Source organism: Hordeum vulgare, chromosome 1H, assembly GCF_904849725.1.
Source record: "Hordeum vulgare subsp. vulgare chromosome 1H, MorexV3_pseudomolecules_assembly, whole genome shotgun sequence".
NCBI classification, from domain to species: domain Eukaryota; kingdom Viridiplantae; phylum Streptophyta; class Magnoliopsida; order Poales; family Poaceae; genus Hordeum; species Hordeum vulgare.
The window spans coordinates 201,577,506-201,599,500 of record NC_058518.1 but is presented as its reverse complement, the minus strand read 5'-3'; positions in this window follow the sequence as shown (position 1 = coordinate 201,599,500).

Genomic DNA, 21,995 nt, shown 5'->3' with positions numbered 1-21,995 from the left:
CTACAGTTGTGCTCAAATTTGGTGGACATGTTCTAATACTCCAATAATGCATCCACACCAAGTGGTGCATCAAGGAGAATAGAGGAACTTGTCTCAAGCCCCTCAAAACCCTCTGTGTTGATTTCTGACTTCGGGAAACTTTACAATATAAAGTTTCTCTAGTTGACCACAAACTTTTTGTGCATGCCTTAATGCTCAAATAATGTCCCCACACCAAATATTGTATTTGTGGCAATTTATTTGAATAGTTTTGTAAGTAGAAAGCCATTTCTGCCCATTTCATGGGTTTTCCAAGTCTACATTGTAAACCTTCTCCAACAAATCCCAAATTTGGTGTCCAAGCTTATTTTCAACTATCGTTTGATCGTGTTAAGTTTCATAGACATTGGAATTCATCTGATGGCCTAACCACAGATCAAACACCTTGTGTGCACTCACTAAATTGGCTTCTTTGACCCCTTCCACTTTTACCCTTGAGCTCAACTTTCGACCACAACTTCATATAGTTACATTTTACCTCGAGTAACATTTCCATGGCCACTTGTCAATTATTGGAGAGAGGCTCTATGTAACTATCTCTCATTTTACCCTTGGAGCCACTATTTTTACCCCTCTTGCGCCACTTATTCTTAAGCCAAAGCCCACACCTCTTGCCAAAGGGTTCCTAGCACGCTAAGGCATTGTTTCAAGCAAAAATATGGCATGCTCATGTGGAGAAAATGAGCAGCACGTCCTCAAGTTGAATTATGGCTGAAAGGTAGCTTTGTACATCAAGTGCTAGCTACACTTCCTTGCTTGAGCTGAAACTTTGCAGAAATGTGGTCCTTCCATGCCTAAGGCTGCTAGACATACTTTTCCCTCATTATCTCTCCTGTTAGTGCCCTCATTAGTAGCCCTAAGATTGCTGCTACAAATTAACACCAGTCAAAGCCTATTCAAACCAGCTGCACTTGGGGCCAAACTTTACCTGTGCCTGGTGGCATGCATGCCTTGCATGTTTGACATGTTGGCCTGGCCAAAGGGTGGCCCAGGACACCAAGTGTGATGGTGACCACCTCCCTGGAGTGCAGAAATGGTGCTCTGCACTTTGTCCCCTTCCTCTAGTACATTTCTAGCTGGTCCAAGATGTCCTAGTGTGTCTCAGAGCCTTCTTTTGACCATTCAAACTATTTCCCCCCACTAGCTAGCTTCCAAGGCTCCTCTAGGACATGTGGCACACATGCCCACGAGTGCTCCAGGAGCTCCCGAGATATCTTTCCTTCCCCCCTCTCTTATCACTTCTACCCAAGCCTCTCTGGCTCCCGGCAGCTTCTCCTCTCTCTCAGAGGCCCCTTTGTCTCAATAGTTGGAGCTTCCCGAGCTCGAATTTCTTGCATGACCGCCATGTCACCGTTCGGCCTTCCTAAAATCCCTCAACCCCCAGGGTTCTCCTCCCTTCGGGACTGCCCGTTGATACATCTCCGTCGTATCTACTTTTTCGAACTCTTTTGTCCTTGTTTTGGACTCTAATTTGCATGATTTGAATGGAACTAACCCGGACTAACGCTGTTTTGAGCAGAATTGCCATGGTGTTGTTTTTGTGCAGAAATAAAAGTTCTCGGAATGACCTGAAAATTTATGGAGACTTTTTCTGGAACTAATGAAAAATACATGCAAAAAGATCCACCAGAGGTGGTGGACCAGTAGGCCACGAGCCCACTGGCCGCGGCCACCCCCTAGGCCGCACCAACCAGGCTTGTGGAGCCCACAGAGTTCCACCGCCTCCAAACTCAGCTCTATATATTCCGTTTCTCCTGGAAAAAAACGGGAAGAAGGATTCATCGCGTTTTACGATACGGAGGCACCGCCACCTCGTGTTCTTCATGTGGAGGGCAGATCTGGAGTCCGTTCTGGGCTCCGGAGAGGGGAAATCTTCGCCATCGTCATCATCAACCTTCCTCCATCGCCAATTCCATGATGCTCTTCATCGTTCGTGAGTAATTTCATTGTAGGCTTGTTGGACGGTGATTAGTTGGATGATATCTATCATGTAATCGAGTTAATTTTCACGAGGATTGATCCCTAGTATCCACAATTTTTTGAGATTGATGTTGGTACTACTTTGCCATGCTTAATGCTTGTCACTAGGGCCCGAGTGCCATGATTTCAGATCAAACCTATTATGCTGTCACCAATATATGTGTGTTTTAGATGCTATCTTGGAAGTTGTAGTCACCTACTACGTGTTATGACCCGGCAACCCTGGAGTGACAATAGCCGGAACCACTCCCGGAGATGACCATAGTATGAGGAGTTCATGTATTCACAACGTGTTAATGCGTTGGTCCGGTTCTTTATTAAAAGGAGAACCTTAATATCCCTGAGTTTCCATTAGGACACCGCTGCCAGAGGAGGGATGGACAATAGATGTCATGCAAGTTCTTTTCCCTAAGAACCTATGACTACATATGGAATACATGCATACATTAGATTGACGAACGGGAGCTAGTTACTTATCTCTCCATGTTATAGCTGTTACATGATGAATCACATCCGGCATACTCATCCATCACCGATCCAATGCCTATGAGTCGTTTACTACTGGTCCTTGCTACGTTACTTTGCTGCTACTGTTGTCACAGCTGTTACTGTTACTCTGTTTCTACTGCTGTTACTTGCTACTACTGTCACTACTACTGTTCCTTGCTACTGCTGTCACTACTGTTGTTCCTTGCTACTGTTGACACTACTGCTGTTACTTGCTACTTTGTTGTTACTCGCTGCGACCCTTTACTCGCGCCATTGATACAACAAGTCAGGAATAGTCTGCCGTCAACAGACCGTTTTCTAGCATCGTTGCTATCATACTACTTTTCTACTGATACTTTGCTTGCAGACACTAATCTTTCACGTGTGGTTGAATTGACAACTCAGCTGCTAATACTTGAGAATATTCTTTCCTTCCCCTTGTGTCGAATCAATAAATTTGGGCTGAATACTCTATCCTCGAAAACTGTTGCGATCTCCTATACTTGTGGGTCATCACCCGTCGCCTTCACCTCGTTTCCCCGAAGCCTTTCCCTCGTTGCAGCTCCTGCGCACGCGCCTAGCGCGTGCAACCAGGGAGGTCGGCGGCCAATCCTGCCACCAGCCGAGCCCTCGCCACGGCGGCTCTCCCCGGTAGGCATGAGGCACCAGGATGGGTGCGGCCCTCCGCCCTAAGCACCCCGGTGGACAGCCCGCTCGAAGTGGTGGCTGGGGCACCATCAACCCTCTGCCTCCCCTCGTTGGGAGCTTGAAGAAGGCCCTGTCGCCTGGGGCCCGCCTTTCGGCCAGCCATCTGGAACGGGACACTGGCGGGTGGGTCCAGGCTCGGTAAGTGGAGGCAACTCCAACCAGACCGCTTCCGCAAGGCGAAAGCATATCAGGCATATGACGCCTTCGGCGTGGCCTTTCTCAGGTAGACCGAGCAGATGGGCCGGCCCAGTGACCATCTGTCGCCGTGAGCGGGATGTAGTCTCTCTGGTAGACCTCCTTTTGATTCTTACTTTTTCTTTGAAACTTCAAAATCCATTATAAATTCATTTTAGCTCCGATTCTAATGATTCAAATTTCTACAGGTTCCTAAATTCAAGATCTATCCACATATGTGCTTTGCACATTTTTCCAAGAAGATTTTCTGTAGATTTAGTATTCAAATCCAAATCTGCATATAATTGTCCCTCCTTTCAAAAATCCTATAGGTTCCAAATCAACTCCAAATGGAGTGATTCCAAATTCCAGAGACCTAGAATATTGTTATAAATTCCTAACTTTATTCAACATTTTTGCTTACCATATTTCTGCTGCTATAAATAAATAGCCCCCTTTTGCTATTTATCCAGTATTAGAAAATCTCTAGAATATTCATATAAACTCCAAATCCAGTGAAACAACTTCCTAAATATTTATAAAATCATGCTCTGTTTATTGAGTGCCTCCACTCATTTTTAAGAGAATGATTTGTGTAAGGCTTCTTCAATAACCACCTATTCCTATTTTCATCCATTCAAAAATCCTCGATGATCCAAACCTCCTATGGCAAGCTTCAGGTATTCTTCTTATGAACAGAGATGTACAAGAAAAATATAACTTCTATTTTTGTAGCACTTTTATTTCTGCCTGCTGTGTGACTTACCGTGGTTGTTTCCGACGGTAGTTGACGGCTAGATGGAGTACTCGAAGTTGGAGCGGAAGACCTCGAAGACCCGAGGACTTATGTGAGCAAAGGCAAGCATCCCTTTGACCATGACTGAGCATATGTTACTTTGCATGATTAAGATACCAAGTATTTCCGTTGCATATGGTCATAAGTACCGGTAATCATTTGATATGATTTTACCGATGGCTCCCCCGGAGCACATGCATTGAGCTTGATCCTACCCTTTGAGGGTCATGCTAATATCATGTTGACAAGTAATGTTAGAAATAGTATAATCATGAGCATGTTGAAGACATAAATCAGGAGTTTATAAAACCCCGTCGGGTCCCACTAATGCCCGAGGGTGGTGAAGTGATGCACCCGGTATTTGTGTGAATATGGTTTCGGAAATGGGATTAGATTTATGATGTGTCGACCGTCCCAACCTTACCAGTACGACCACGTTATCCCTTATGGGACGGGGCTATGTTGATTACTTTGGTCGTTGCTAGCAAAGAGCCACATTACTAGTGGCGGGAGTGATGTGCGGTCACTCTCATGATGGGGTCGTTCCAGGTTGGACGACTATGCCATTTTTATGAGTTCCAGTAACACCATTGGTCCCCGCATCGTTGGTACTGTCCAGAATTGGTGCTCATAAGACGTACAACATGTGGGCCGGGTATCAATCAAGTGGACCTCTTTGTCTAGTATCGTCAGGGGAAAGGCATTGATCGGGTACTTACCTCGGTATATTATACCACGAGTCGTGGATGACACGGAAGTTTCCTGGATGTCGTGGGTCCAACATACTACCTCTGCAGAGTGTAAACTATTCAAAAAGCCGTGTCCACTATCAAGGGAAGTTCGGTAATCCTGCTTAAACTACATCCAGTTATTTCCACATAAACCAAGTGTGTGTGTGTGTGTGTGGTGATGGAAAAAGTGTTGTTATGGAAGTAATGATATGACCAAGTTTGGTGACTTGGCATATAGGGTGAGCCCGGATGGATCAACCCTCGACAGATATATTGATATCTGTAACATGTTCTTCAAAAAGTAATTCTTTACCTTGAAGCATATTTCATGATCAATCTTCCAAGCTGATTTCCACCAAACAAGCATGTTATTGTTATCCATCACTTGCATTGTTCATATCAGGGGCTGTTTGCGCGTATAATCAAAAGTACTCATTGGCTTGCCACTGGTTATTTCATTGACCAGGTATAAAGAACATGATATTGTGAAGAGTAACTTGGTGACGTTCTTGCGAGCTAGGACGCTTCCTAGTCAGAATGCTTGTAGGTTAAGGCTGATGGCACGGGTTCACGCTTTCAACCAATAATTCCGCTACTAGTCCAGTTTTGTGTGTTGGCCGTTAAGGCCCTATATATGTAAGACTCGACCGCAATGGTCTTTATTGGTATCAAACGGTATGTATGGTTGTGAGACTCTTATTATTCAGTTTCTGGGTGTTCGGTGAGCACTGATCTATGGGATCACTCAGCATGTTCATTCGGCGATCTCGACTCGTAAGTCGGGGTCCCCACAAATGCTCTGCTGGGCCGGTACCGGGAGGAGGAAAGCCAGTTAGCCGATCTTCGGAGCTAGCTGACCGAAGCCGGCCGGCAGCAGGACCACCTGCAAGATAAGTGTGTCCGGCTGCGCAAGGTGGCGAATCTTCTCCACATGGATAATAAAGACCGTGATGCGGCCTAGCGCATGGCGCTGGAGCAGCAGGGCGCGTTGCACTGGAGCAGCTGATATGTCTCCAACGTATCTATAATTTTTGATGGTTTCATGCTATTATCTTGTCAAACTTTGGATGTTTTGTATGCCTTTTATGTCCTTTTTTGGGACTAACTTATTAACTCAGTGCCAAGTGCCAGTTCCTGTTTTTTCCGTGTTTTTGATCCTTTTCAGAGGATGATTTTAAACGGAGTCCAAACGGAATAAAACTTCTGAAAAGATTTTTTTTCGGAATAGAAGATACGCAGAAAGCTTGGGAACCAAGGAAGGGAGTCCCGCAGGAGACCACAAGCCCCCATGGTGCGGCCAGGGGGGCCACGCCTCCCAGGCTTGTGGGCTCCCTGGGCCTCCCCTGCCCTAGCTCCTTCCCCTATAAATTCCCTAAAATCCCTAAAAAAATCGGGGGAACCACAAAAATACTTTTCTGCCGCCGCAAGCTTCTGTCTCTGCAAGATCCCATATGGAGCACGTTCTGGTGCCCTGCCGGAGTGGCGATTCGGATACGGAGGGCTTCTTCATCAAAACCATGACCTCTCCGACGATGTATGAGTAGTTCACCATAGACCTACGGGTCCATAGCTACTAGCTAGATGGCTTCTTCTCTCTCTTGGATCTTCAATACAAAGTTCTCCGTGATCTTCATGGAGATCTATCCGATGTAATCTTCTTTTGCGGTGTGTTGGTCGACATCCAATGAATTGTGGATTTATGATCAGATTATCTATGAATCTTATTTGAGTTTCTTCTGATCTCTCTTATGCATGATTTCATATCCTTGTAATTCTCTTCGAGTTGTGGGTTTTGTTTGGCCAACTTGATCTATGATTCTTGCAATGGGAGAAGTGCTTGGTTTTGGGTTCATACCGTGCGGTGACCTCACCCAGTAACAGAACGGGTAGCGAGGCACGCATCATGTTGTTGCCATCAAGGGTAACAAGATGGGGGTTTCATCATTGCTTTGAGTTTATCCTTCTATATCATGTCATCTTTCTTAAGGCGTTACTCTGTTCGTCATGAACTCAATACACTAGATGCATGCTGGATAGCGGTCGATGTGTGGAGTAATAGTAGTAGATGCAGAAAGTATCGGTCTACTTGTCTCGGACGTGATGCCTATATGTATGATCATTGCCTTAGATATTGCCATGACTTTGCGCGGTTCTATCAATTGCTTGACAGTAATTTGTTCACCCACCGTAATAGTGGCTATTTTGAGAGAAGCCTCTAGTGAACACTATGGCCCCCGGGTCTACTTCAGACCATATTTTCAGCCTTACTCTTTTCCTTCATTGCACTTTCCGCCTTCAGATCTCACTTTGCAATCAATCTTAAAGGGATTGACAACCCCTTTATAGCGTTGGGTGCAAGCTCTTTTGTGTTTGCGCGGGTACTCTGGACTTGACGAGATTCTCCTACTGGATTGATACCTTGGTTCTCAAACTGAGGGAAATACATATTGCTCCTGTGCTGCATCACCCTTTCCACTTCAAGGGAAAAAACAACGCAAGCCAAGTCGCCGTCAACGTGCCAATTTCTGGAGCTGTTGTTTGAGAAGTAGTAGAAGGATTTCTGGCACCGTTGCCGGGAGGATCAAGTCAACAACTCATCCAAGTAAGTGTCGCAAACTCATCTCTTGCACTTAATTTTTTTGCCTCTCGTTTTCCTCTCCCCCACTTTTGAAAAACAAAAATTTACAAAAATATTTGCCTTTTTCGTTTGCCTTTCCTTTGCTTGTGTGCTATGTGCCTTCAATATGCTTGAATCTTCGCTTGCTGAAAATCTATTGATATGGATCCTCATCCACTTGCTAATCTCTTTAAGAGATCCAATTATGTTGTTCCAATTGCTAGTGAGTTTTGTGCACTAGATTTTCTCTATGGAGTTTTGCTTGAGACGCATGAATCTGAAAATCATGATAAAAAAATTTATGAAGTGATGCAAGCGGGCTCATTGAATAATAATCATGATAGCAATGATTTCACTATAAATTCTATTAGTGACAATCATGCTAAAAATATGCAAAACCCTAAGCTTGGGGATGCTAGTTTTGCTATGTCCACTACTTGTTGCAATAATCATGATTGGGGTGATGATTTTTCTTATGATCTTGAAAAAAATTTAAGCCTCATGATGAATATGATGTTTGCAATAATGTTGAAAGTGGGTTTGGAGAAGTCATGACTTTAGTTGATGATAATCCCGCTATTTTTGAAGAGCGTCAACTTTGCATGCATGTGGATCATGAAAAGAATATCCTTTATGATAGCTATATTGTTGAATTTTATATGATCCCACATGTAATTTCTATGAGAGAGGAAAATATTGTGGTAGAAACTTTCATGTTACCATATCACCTCTCGTTATGTTGAGATTGACATTTTCTCTTTGTTCTTCCTTGCATACGATAACTATTGGTTGTCTTGACAATCTGTTTTCCTACAAAATGCCTATGCATAGGAAATATGTTAGACTTAGATATGTTTGTCACTTGTTTCATAATGCTCTCGTTGTGCTTCAATTCTTGTCTTTTGTGTGAGCATCATTGAATTATCAATGCCTAGCGAAGGGCGTTAAACAATAGCACTTGTTGGGAGGCAACCCAATGAATTTATCTTTTTGTTTCTGTTTTGTTGCATCCACGGCATCATAATTCTGTTATGATAGTGTCTTTCGTGTTTATTTTTGTGTTTGAGCCAAGCAAAACCTTTATGACTAGTATTGGTGATGGTTGTTGATCCTGCTGGAAAAAGACAAAAACTTTTCGCTCACGAGATTATTTTTCATTTTTATTCAGAAAGAGCTTTTGAGTTGATTCTTATTTCTACTGGTTGATATGCCTTTTTCCCAGGCTGTCCAAATGTTTCAGAAGTTTTGAGTTATCAGAAGTATACGAAGTATACAGATTGCTACAGACTGGTCTGTTTTTGACAGATTTTGTTTTTGTTGTGTTGGTTGCTTGTTTTGATGAAACTATGGATAGTATCCGGGGTACTAGCCATGGAAAAGTGAGAATACAGTAGTATAACACCAATATAAATAGAAATCAAGATTGCTACAGTACCTAAAGAGGTGGTAGTTTGTTTTCTTGTGCGAATGATATCACGAGTTTTTGTTTGAGTTTTGTGTTGTGAAGTTTTCAAGTTTTGGGTGATGTTCTCATGGAAAAAGGGATAAAGAGTGGAAAGAGCTCAAGCTTGGGGATGCCCAAGGCATCCCAAGCCAAAGTTCAAGGACACCAAAAAGCCTAAGCTTGGGGATACCCCGGGAAGGCATCCCCTCTTTCGTCTTCAATCCGTCGGTAACATTACTTGGAGCTATATTTTTATTCACCACATGATATGTGTTTTGCTTGGAGCGTCTTGTATCGTAGGAGTCTTTTTTTTTGTCACAATCATTCTTGTTTCACACCTTTTGAGAGAGACATGCACTCATCCTGAATTTGCTAGAATCCTCATTGTGCTTCACTTTTATCTTTTGAGCTAGATAATTTTGCTCTATGTGCTTCACTTAGATCTTTTAGAGCACGGATGTGCATGACTTGGTAGTTGGTTTGTGCCATGAAAATATTCTCAAAGGTGATAGGTACCAAAAGAGGATACAAAAAACTTTCGTATTCATGTGCATTGAGTAGAAAGAGAAGTTTGATTCCCCTCAATTAGTTTTGAGACGTGGATTTGGTAATATTAAGAGTTATGTTAGTAGGGTGTTGTGAATCTACAAATACCTGTGTTGAAGTTAGTGATTCACGTAACATGCACTTATGTTGAACTGCTATGTTAGGAAGTCGAAGCATAATTGATCTATTGATTGTCATCCTTTATGTTGCGGTTGGGATCGCGTGATGGTTAACACCTACCAACCCTTCCCCTAGGAGTATGCGTTTAGCACTTTGTTTCGATTACTAATAAAAACTTTCGCAATAGGTATGTGATTTCTTCATGACTAATGTGAGTCCATGGTATAGACGCACTTTCACCTTCCACCATTGCTAGCCTCTCTAGTGCCGCACAATTTTTGCTGGTGCACAAACCCACCATACGCCTTCCTCGAAAAAGCCACCATACCTACCTACTATGGCATTTTCATAGCCATTCCGAGATATATTGCCATGCAACTCCCACCGTTCCGTCTCATGACTTGTGCCATTACTATCATATTGCCATTGCATGATCGTAAGATAGCTAGCGAGATGTTTCAACGTCATACGCCAAGCTAGATCGTTGCACATCCCGGTACACTGCCGGAGGCATTTCCTATAGAGTCATCATCGTTCTGAGCTTTGAGCTGTGAGTAAATAAAAATGTGATGATCATCATTATTAGAGCATTGTCCCATGTGAGGAAATAAAAAAAAGCCAGAGTTGCCCACATAAAAAAGAGAGGCCAAAGAGCCCAAATAAAAAAGAGAAAAAGAGAGAAGGGGCAATGCTACTATCTTTTTCCACACTTGTGCTTCATAATAGCACCATGTTCTTCATGATTGAGAGCTTCTTGCTTTGCCACAACCATATACTAGTGGGAATCTTTATTATATAACTTGGTTTGTATATTCCAAGGATGGGCTTCCTCAAATTGCCCTAGGTCTTCGTGAGCAAGCAAGTTGGATGCACACCCACTAGTTCTCCTTTTGAGCTTTCACATACTTATAGCTCTCTTGCATCCTTTGTATGGCAATCCCTACTCATTCACATTGATATCTATTAATGGGCATCTCCATAACCCTTTGATACGCTTAGTCAATGTGACCATCTCCTCCTTTTTTATCTCACAACCACCACCACACTCTATTCCACCTATAGTTCTTGATACATGGCTCACACTCATGTATTGCATGATAGTTGAAAAAGGTTTGAGAAAGTAAGAGTGCGATAACAATTATTTGGCCAATACCAGGGTTGTGCATGATTTAAATTAGTTGTGTGGGGATGATGGAGCATAGCCAAACTATATGATTTTGTAGGGATAACTTTTCTTTGGCCTTGTTATTTCAAAAGTTCATGATTACCTTGCTAGTTTGCTTGAAGTATTATTGTTTTCATGTCAATAGAAAACTATTGTTTTGAATCTTACGGATCTGAACATTCATGTCACATGAAAGAAGTTACAAAGGACAACTATGCTAGGTAGCATTCCACATCAAAAATTCAGTCTTTATCACTTCCCAAGTCGAGGACGAGCAGGAGTTAAGCTTGGGATGCTTGATACGTCTCCAACGTATCTATAATTTTTGATGGTTTCATGCTATTATCTTCTCAAACTTTGGATGTTTTGTATGCCTTTTATATCTTTTTTTGGACTAACTTATTAACTCAGTGCCAAGTGCGAGTTCCTGTTTTTTCCGTGTTTTTGACCCTTTTCAGAGGAGGATTTTAAACGGAGTCCAAACGGAATAAAACTTCCGAAAAGATTTTTTCTGGAATAAAAGATACGCATAAAGCTTGGGAACCAAGGCAAGGAGTCCCGGGGGAGGCCACAAGCCCCCATGGAGTGGCCAAGGGGGCCCGTGCCTCCCAGGCTTGTGGGCTCCCTGGGCCTTCCCTGCCCTAGATCATTCGCCTATAAATTCCCTAAAATCCCTAAAAAATTAGGGGAACCACGAAAATACTTTTCCGCCGCCGCAAGCTTCTGTCTCCGCAAAATCCCATCTGGGGCACGTTCTGGTGCCCTGCCAGAGGGGAGATTCTGATACAGAGGGCTTCTTCATCAACACCATGACCTCTCCGATGATGTGTGAGTAGTTCACCATAGACCTACGGGTCCATAGCTAGTAGCTCGATGGCTTCTTCTCTCTCTTGGATCTTCAATAGAAAGTTCTTCATGATCTTCATGGATATCTATCCGATGTAATCTTCTTTTGCGGTGTGTTTATCAGATCCGATGAACTGTGGATTTATGATCAGATTATCTATGAATCTTATTTGAGTTTCTTCTGATCTCTCTTATGCATTATTTCATATCCTTGTAATTCTCTTCGAGTTGTGGGTTTTGTTTGGCCAACTTGATCTATGATTCTTGCAATTGGAGAAGTGCTTGCTTTTGGGTTCATACCGTGCGGTGACCTCACGCAGTGATAGATGGGGTAGCGAGGCACGCATCATGTTGTTGCCATCAAGGGTAAAAAGATGGGGTTTTCATCATTGGTTTGAGTTTATCCCTCTACATCATCTCATCTTACTTAAGGCGTTACTTTGTTCGTCATAAACTCAATACACTAGATGCATGCTGGATATCGGTCGATGTGTGGAGTAATAGTAGTAGATGCAGAAAGTATCGGTCTACTTGTCTCGGACGTGATGCCTATATGTATGATCATTGCCTTAGATATCGTCATGACTTTGCATGGTTCTATCAATTGCTCGACAGTAATTTGTTCACCCACCGTAATATTTGCTATTTTGAGATAAGCCTCTAGTGAACACTATTGCCCCCGGGTCTACTTCACACAATATTTTCAGCCTTACTCTTTTACTTCGTTGCACTTTCTGCCTTCAGATCTCACTTTGCAATCAATCTTGAAGGGATTGACAACCCCTTTATAGCGTTGGGTGCAAGCTCTTTTGTGTTTGCGCAGGTACTCTGGACTTGACGAGATTCTCCTACTGGATTGATATCTTGGTTCTCAAACTGAGGGAAATACTTACTGCTCCTGTGCTGCATCACCCTTTCCTCTTCATGGGAAAAACCAACGCAAGCCAAGTCTCCGTCAACGTGCCAATTTCTGGCGCTGTTGTTTGAGAAGTAGCAGCAGCATGATGTGGCTTACCACGAGGAGCTGGAGCGGCAGGAGAATACGCATCTCGAGGCCCTGAAGGCCGAGGACGACCGGCTGGCGGACGTGGCCGAGACGGCACGGGCTGCGCAGGACGAGCATGCCCACCAGGTCAAAGCGTGGGCGACAAGGGGACGGGAGCTCAAGGAAGAGGCACATGAGGTGTACACGCTCCTCTCGAGTAAGTTTTCATCGTCTTGACTTCTTATTCTTGTGCCATCTTGGGCCTGGCCCCCTTCTTTTCTTTTCTTATGCCACACGCCCTTCCTCCTCCCACAGATCTCTTCCCACTAACGCGGGATGTGGCGGAGACAAACGTAGTGTCCCATCACGAGGAGCAACGGGATGCGGGCATCCACATCGCGGCGTTTGTCAGCTGGACCGTGGATGAGGTTGGTATTGCCGTGAAGGCTCGTCTGAACAAGCTCGTTCGATCCATGGATGTAACACCCCAAAATTTTGGCCATGATTTTTTTATTTAAAATTGCCCATGGTTATTTTTATTTTTTATTTTTGGGTTTTCTACTGTTTTGAGATCCTTTATATGCCTTATTTTATCAAAAGATCTCTTTCCTAAGTAAGAGTTTTTGAAAGATATTATTTGACTTGAGTGTATGCCTCAAATATTTTCCATTTAATTCAAATCAATGAAAGCCTTTTTATAAATATTTTTTTTAAGTTTTAATTATCCAAAGATGGCTTTTAGTTTCTTTCAAGGTTCAATTTGAACTGGAACCATTTGGTAACTTCTTTTAAAAATTCCACAAAAACTTGGAACAAACCTAGTATGTTTTGGGATCAGTTTTATGCAAATAACCTAGCCAAATATTTTGGAATAAGTGAGCATTATCTTCTTTTCCATTCTGATCCAATTTGTTGTTTTGTACTACCACCCCTAGTTATAATTCTTCAAAAATTCTGCAAGAATTTGGAATGGTCAAGGAGTTCATATAAATGAGTTTTATGCAAAAACCAAAATTGTTCTTTTAAAAATTTTGAGCACCACTGCCTATTTTGTGTTCTCGATCACTTTTATAATTTGCACTGCAACCATATTATTTTGTTGCCCAAAGATTTTGAAAATTATACTACTTGTAGAGGCGCCTGCAAAACCCATAAGTCCGGGATATCAGCCCCTTTTTGATTTAGTAGGCCACTATTTTAATCTCCCAAAGATGTTGTCCAGAACTGTTTTTCTCAAATTATAGCACTAATATGTTTTGTATTTTCAAAAACTAACCTTGCCATCATTGTTAGCATCCATAGAGACATCAACTTGGAGAACTTGGTGGCGAGAGAACTTCTCGAGATGCCCATGGCATTCTATCGAGCACCTTGTGTGCGTGACCAGAATTTAAATGGTTTGAAGACTACATTGGAGACTCTCCTTCTGTGCCCAACTAACATGTCCAAAAGAACCCTAGGAAACCTTTTAGCCATACTGTGGAGTTTCAGCTCTAACGTAAGCCCTTGGCTAGTCTTGGCATTCTGTCGAACAGTTGGCATGCGTGCTCTGGGTGCGAGCAGAACGTGTGTATTGCAGCCGCTGCACCCGAGCCGCCGTGTCCATCTACCTCGCCCTTTTGGCCCTTACTCACCGCCTAGAGTTGTGTCCCTTTCACCAGAGCTGCTGGAGCCGCCCCTAGAGGATCTCAGTGCTGCCACCAGAGTTGTCATGGCAGTCTGCCGTTGGCAGCAGCTGGCCGTGCACCCCCGCCAACCAGCTCACCTCCAGGAGCAGTGTCGAGCGCGTCCGCTAGCGTCCCGTCACCACGTTCCTCCACCGCTACAGAAGCGATCGACCAACGATCTTATCATCACCGCCTTGGAACAAACCTTGTCCGAGTATTTAAGGCACCCCGAGCTCCCCCCCAGACCGACAGAAAGCCTCTCTAAAACTCCCTTGAGCTCCCATTTCAGCCAACTGAAACTGAGAGGTCGTCCTCTTCGTCTCCAGCGAGCTTCGGCCGCCGGAGCCCGCAGTCGAATTCGACCAAGGAAGGGCCTTCTCGCCTCTTCCGCACCACCATCCACCTAGCCCCAACCTCATAGAGACACCCCCGCCTTCCAGCCTCGACCAGGAGCCAGCTAGCCAATCTTTACCTTCTACCCGAAGCCGTCTCCGCCTCAGAGCTCGCCACCGGCAATTCCGTGCACCCCTCCGGTCTTGGCGACCAGCTGCAGGACCAACCCGAAGGTATGGATCCATTCCCGCCCTCGGAAGGGCCCTAGGAGGTGTCGTCTGCCGGAGGGGACCGCCGGAGCCCCACCTTCCCTTAGGACAGAGGAGGAAGATGACAGGCTTGATCATAGTCAAACCAAGCCCATGGGGCCTCCTCGTCAACGATAGGACCGAGCCACTGCACGAGTAAGTGGAGACGCATTCGATAGAGTACGTTTCCCCTAGCGCAAGTGTATTAACTACTCAACCATTTTCTTTTTCTGATTTGTTTTAAAACCGATTTTTGACCAAACTATGACCATCTACATCTTTTAAAATAATAGTCCAAATGAGTTGATTCTGTTTCCCACCTCTTTCAAATTCCAACTAGTTTATTTTAGTACTTATTTGAATATTTTCAAAGAAAACTTTGTGTAATGTTTTTAAATTGTGTGTTAATTAGAATATTTTTCAAACTAGGCTATGGAGAGAGGAGCAGAAACTTCAAAAGTTTTGCAGTGCAACTTACCTCTCTACCACTTGGAAGGCAAGCATTCTGGACCTTGATATATTTTGGTTGTGTGTGGGTTGATTGATGAAGAAAACATTATGGTTGTGTTAAATAGATGGTGGTATTTCATGTGATAATCATGCATGTGGCTTTATGAATTGAAAGTACAATTATTGCATTATTGAGATGCATGGGTAGCAGTCGAACTTTCGTGCCGCACATGTCTACCGGATGGGATCCAAAGGGAGTCGGTGTCTCCTGGAGATACGACTTTGGGACTGACATCTCGTTGGACGTGAGTGGTCAGTGAGTTATGTTGGGGTACAACAGGTCGTGACCCTGTCTGCGGTGATAAAACACTTTTATTATGCAAATCTTGCAGGGAATAACTTACACCTCCTGAGTCGACCGTAGATCAAGTCTTGTCAGTATCTGACCATAACCGATTTGTGCTGCCATAAGTCTTCCTGAAAGGGAATATGGTTCAGTAGGTAGTAAACCTATTACCAGGTACACACCAAGTAGAGGGACCGGGATGAAGGAATCTGTGGCACTGGACTAAATCTATTCATCCGTTCGGGGGGCATGGGTGTTTCCGGTCTGGGACTCAGAGGGGAAGAGCATTCCCCTTGTAGCATGCGGTATAAATTTGATCCCATGCTAGTCGTGGTTGGAGCCTCCTCGTCTTATGGTTTTTCCCTAGTAGCGTAGTCCGAGTGATATCGGTCTTGGCGGGATAAAAATGGGTGTGTATTGGTCCTGAGTGTTTATTTCTAAAATACCGTATGTAGGATTAGTCTGAGTGACTATCGAAAACCGTGGGCTATGGGTAAAGAGTACACCCTCTGCAGAGTCAAAACTATTTGAGTAGCCGTGTCCACGGTCAAGGACGACTAGTTGACTAGTCAAGTGTTGGTCGGAGTGTCGGTCTTCGGAGGAAGTTAAGAAATTGTGAGACTAAAATATGGGAGATGATCATAAATATTATTTTACTATGGACTAACCCCTATGATTATGATTGTTAAATATCCCTGGGATTGTTCTACCTCCTGGATATTCATAATTTATTATTGTCTCATATAAGCCCTTTATTTGGTGTCGCTTAGATGCCCGACTACTACATGTTTATTATTTCATATAAGCCCTTTATGTGGTGTCACTTAGACCCCCGATGTGCGGCATGTTTATCATTTCATATAAGCCCTTTACGTGGTGTCGCTCAGACACCCGACTGCGGTATGTTTATCGTTTCATATAAGCCCTTTATGTGGTGTCGCTTAGACGCCCAACTGCAGCATGTTTATCATTTCATATAAGCCCTTCATGTGGTGTCGCTTAGACGCCCGACTGCGGCATGTTTATCATTTCATCTAAGCCCTTTATGTGGTGCCGCTCAAACGCCCGACTGCGGCATGTTTATCGTTTCATATAAGCCCTTTATGTGGTGCCGCTTAGACGCCCGACCGCGACATGTTTATTATTTCGTATATAAGCCCTTTATGTGGTGTCGCTCAGACGCCCGACGGAGGCATGTTTTACATCGTATATATTAATCTTACCCATATTGATTGCTTATTCAATTCTTAGTATGATAAAAATTCAATTACTACTACTTGGAAAGTATATTATGGTTGATAGGATATTGTGATATTATTGCAAGTGCATATTAACCTCTGCCAATTTATGTTTGTTTTCAAGATATTTGCGAGTACATTCAAAGTACTCACTGGCTTGCCATGGCTATTGTCTTGGCCAGATTGCGTGCTTGGAGAGGGCGAAATCGACAGTAAACCCAGAACCTAGGAACTGAAGACAACAGTCACGTGAGATAGAATTATCCAGGTGAGTTGTTCCTGTGGGAAATGGAGTCCCATAGACGCTGGGGATCCCCGAACCGCTTCCGGGGTCAACCGTTAGAAACCTATTGATGTACTCCATGGATCACCTCAGTCTTGTACCTCAAGTTTGTATTTTTGTTTGGAAATTTGTATCAAGGATTTGTGCACCAGCAAACAGTATTCCAGGGGCTGGTATGCACAAGGGCCATTTTGAAGGGAAATTAAAATCCCCGAAAATCCGGTCCTGACAACCTTGATATCAGAGCCAGGCTGACCATTGGCTAATCCTATCTTAGCCGGGTCAATAAACCCTAGGTAACCACCCAGTCGAGCCTACCCAAACAAGTGGCCCAAATAGTGTTAGCCAACACCTTTCGGAAGTCGGTGCCCAACCTATCAGACTAGCCCCGTGGTCACACGCTAGTGACAGATGACCAAGTTGTCCTCTTTTGCAATCTTGCGAGGGAAGTCTCCATTTTCCTTTTCTACGAATGGAATGAGTACACAGCACAACACATCACAGCCACTACCACCATCCAAGATGTCAGGCCCCATTGTTCACAATGAGACCACTACTACGGACCAAGGAGGTTTTGTAGCCATCCTAACCCGTCGTGCCTTTTCCATGGAAGAGCCTCCGGAGTATGTTGTGTACCAAGAGCACATGAGTGATGCCATCCTTCACTTCTGGGCCATGGTACACATCTACGGCAGGAGTATCACCCAAGAGCGTCCCCATCGGTTCACCGGAAGGACCACTTCCTACGAGCCCGAAGCCATCCAGCTAGCAGTTCGAGAGGCAATAGTTCAACTCCGACTCGTGTCGCCAAGAGTTAACTGTCGCTCGTTCTACTACTACCCTAGCCATGAAGGTTATGGTAGGCCGCTCCAAGTCACCAACGGAGACCATGAGACCGACACGGCCCTATTGCAGCTCGCGCGCAACCTGAGAGCGCAAGACGCACTGTACGACCAAGACACCCTCGACCTGCTAGTAGCTCGTGAAGAGCTGGCTAGTATTGACCCAAGGAGGAGAGAAGTGGAGCCTAACACCAGCAACCCTGTAGTGTTGTTTGGGAGACCGATTGAGCTCCTCAGGTGTGGCCTAGCTGTCGAACCGAATCATGCGCCTATCTCCCCCGAGGAGCTTCTCCGCATTTTGGGGATTTCCTCCAATGGGACAGTAGCCACATCACCCCGCAATGGACACCACCGCTACCCCAGCCTTGTATCCCCGCCTCCTTCCCCGAGAAACCGTGACGTCGTGGTTCCAGCAAACTCAACGTCCGCAAATACGTCTAAGACCCGCTGATACGTCTCAAACGTATCTATAATTTTTGATGGTTTCATGTTGTTATCTTGTCAACTTTGGATGTTTTATATACCTTTTATATCTTTTTTGGGACTAACTTATTAATTCAGTGCCAAGTGCCAGTTCCTGTTTTTTCTGTGTTTTTGACTCTTTTCATATCTGATTTTGGAACGGAGTCCAAACGGAATAAAATCCCCGAAATAATTTTTTCCAGAACAGAAGAAGATCGGGGGACTTGAGGTCCAAGGAAGGAGAGCCACAGGGGGCTCACAAGCCGTGTAGCTGCCACAAGGTGGGCTGTGGCTACCAGGCTTGTGGCCCCCCTGCAGCTCCCCTGCCCTAGCTGTTTCGCCTATATATTCCCTAAAATCCCAGAAACAATCAGGGCATCCACGAAAACACTTTTCCGCCGCCGCAAGCTTCCGTTTCCGCGAGATCTCATCTGGAGACCCTTACCGGTGCCCTGCCGGAGGGGACTTCGGAGTTGGAGGGCTTCTACATCAACAACATTGCCTCTCCAATGACTCGTGAGTAGTCCACTTCAGACCTACGGGTCCGTAATACACTAGATGCATGCTGGATAGCGGTCGACGTGTGGAGTAATGGTAGTAGATGCACAAAGTATCGGTCTACTTCTTTTGGATGTGATGCCTATAGATATAATCATTGCCATAGATAACGTCATGACTTTGCGCGGTTCTATCAATTGCTCGACAGTAATTAGTTCACCCACCGTCTACTTGCTTTCATGAGAGAAGCCACTAGTGAACACTACGGCCCCCGGGTCTATTCACAACTATCGTCTCCACTTTCACTTTTACTTTGCTTTATTTACTTTTTGGCTTTTAGTTCTCACTTTGCAAACAATCTATAAGGGATTGACAAACCCTTCATAGCGTTGGGTGCAAGCTATTTGTGTTTGTGCAGGTACTTGTGACTCGACGTGATCCTCCCACTGGATCGATACCTTGGTTCTCAAATTGAGGGAAATAGTTACCGCCGCTGTGCTACGTCACCCTTTCCTCTTCAAGGGAACACCAAGGCAAGGCTCCAAGGCCGCGGGGAAATCCTTTGCATATTTGCCAAGGAAGTCCCTATAGGCGTAGCCCGTAGCAGCAGGATTCCTGGCGCCGTTGTCAGTGAAGGTCTGTTGTCGTAGTAGCACCCGCCCACCTAGATGTAAACGAAGTAGACTAAGCCATAACCCTGCTTTAGTGTTCCCTTGTGTGTCATGTATGAGTTGGTATTATCATAAAATAAATGGGCAAGTAGTTTTTGTACCATTATTTTTGTAAGTACCGCTGATAGCCATGTGTGTGTGCTTTTGGCCGTATAGTTTATAGTTGGACGTAACCATGGGAAGCCGATTCCCAACAGACCACCATAGTAATATGTCACATTTCATGGACTATTATTTGTGGCCTTGACTGAACCATGTTAGAGGGGAGCCAACCACCGAGACCAACCCAAGGCTTGCACCCTAACCCCGCCCTATATAAGAGTCACCCAGTGACTTTTTCCAGCATCCCTCACCTCGTGCACCGCAGTCACAACCTTTTGCCATGCTACCCCAAGGGAGTTACCTCAGAATTCTGAATACAACTTTGGGTAGTTTTGTTAATATATTGTGGGATTTTACAAGCAGTACCATGGGTTATCCCCTTCCACCCCAGTACGGGTTGTTCAAGTCGAGGATCACTTCCACTACCTCGAAATGTTAGGCAGTTGTGCAGATTTTCCTAGTGCACCCTAACCAAGACCCCATGAAAGTCTAATTCAGCGGGAAATCTATGCCTACCTTGAAAATGGCCATAGAGGTTGCTGCCTACGAAGCGATTACTCGCCTTCGATTTGCAGCATCGTATGTCAGTGAAAGGGGGTACTGTTATTTTCCGAACCGTGCAGAGCTCGGAGGAGCAACGTCTTTTCCAGGCACCCGTGCAGAGAGAGACCCCGTGATGATAAGGCTCGTGTAGTATGACATCGCTCAAGAGCGCTTGACCCAACACGTGATGGATTTTCTCTAGACCCACGCTGCTCAAAACCCTCAGATCGCCATTGGCGAACCCCTAAGGATAGACCCAGCAGGATGCATTCTGCGAGTCCTCCAACCGCTCGCCCTTGAAGACAAAGTAGATATTCCACTGCCAGGAATATTCCCTCTTGACCGTTAGATTTTTGCATTTTCCATGAACGCCTTTTTTGTACCTGCTAGTCTAATTTATGATTGTGTGATGTGATGATTGTGCCCTACCTTGTAAATTATGGCATGCATATGTTATATATTAGTTGTGTGATTGCTGTGATTTTTTCTTGGATTGTTTTCTTAGGACAATCCTTTGTGTGATAAATTTCCTTATTAAAACTACTGCAACAAAAAATCCAACAAGATTTCATTCGCATGCCAACCGGCTCACAACCACACTCGCTCTGCCATTGCACTAAGGGCATAACCACACACACCTAGCACCTAGCTAATCGCCTCGATAGCACCACAGTTTTTCCGAAAGGAGGACATTATGGGTGTTTTTTTGTTTGCAGTGCCAGCAACCACCATGCATCTTTCGCGCACCTAGTCTTCGTGTTCATCGCCACTTCGGAGAGCCAACACTCTAGCAGCATCATCACGACGATCATCCTCGATCATCATGCATAGGAGCATTGAGAACCTGATCAACACCGCCATTCCTCTAGCCAGCGGGATTATCAGCCACCTCGAGTGCTCGTCCACAATTGGGGCCTCGCCTCGAGCTCCTGCAAAAAAAGATGAAGAGGAGAGTGAGGTAGGAGGAGTGACGTCGGGTGTGAGGTAGAGGTGAGAACGATGCAGTCATTTTACATCCCGATTTTGGTGTGCGATGGACGCAGTCCACCAGCTCTGCTCGTCGCTCGATCCCTTGTGTTCGGAGGCGAATCCGCGAGCAGTGCCGACAACATCGTGCACTTCCACGGTACGGCCGTAGACGCTTGCGTGCTAGACGCCACGCATGGAGAAAGCAACAGAAAGCGCACGAGAAAGAGACTGATTAGTGGGCCCTGGGTCCACCTGTCAATGAGAGAGAGCATTGTGCACTTGGGTACGGCAAGCACAATTCGGAAATGGGAAATTTTCCTTTTTTGAAATTATTTTAGCCATTCGTAGCAACACCTCGATTGCCCAACTGTAGAAATTTTCTGTAGCACCAGTACCGCACCAACGTTGCACCAATTATCGTTTTTACTGTAACCCTAGAGTAGTTATTGTCATATAGATACTACATAGTGATAGGAGTTTGTATTTTGCAACGTCCCTAGCAAATCTCAAGGACAAGATTTTTCTTAAGGGGGGTAGAGTTTGTAACACCCCAAGATTTTTCCCATGATTTTTTTTATTTCAAATTGGCCATGGTTATTTTTAATTTATATTTTTGGGTTTTCTGCTGTTTTGAGATCCCTTGTGTGCCTTATTTTATCAAAAGATCTCTTTCCTAAGTAGGAGTTTTCGAAAGATATTATTT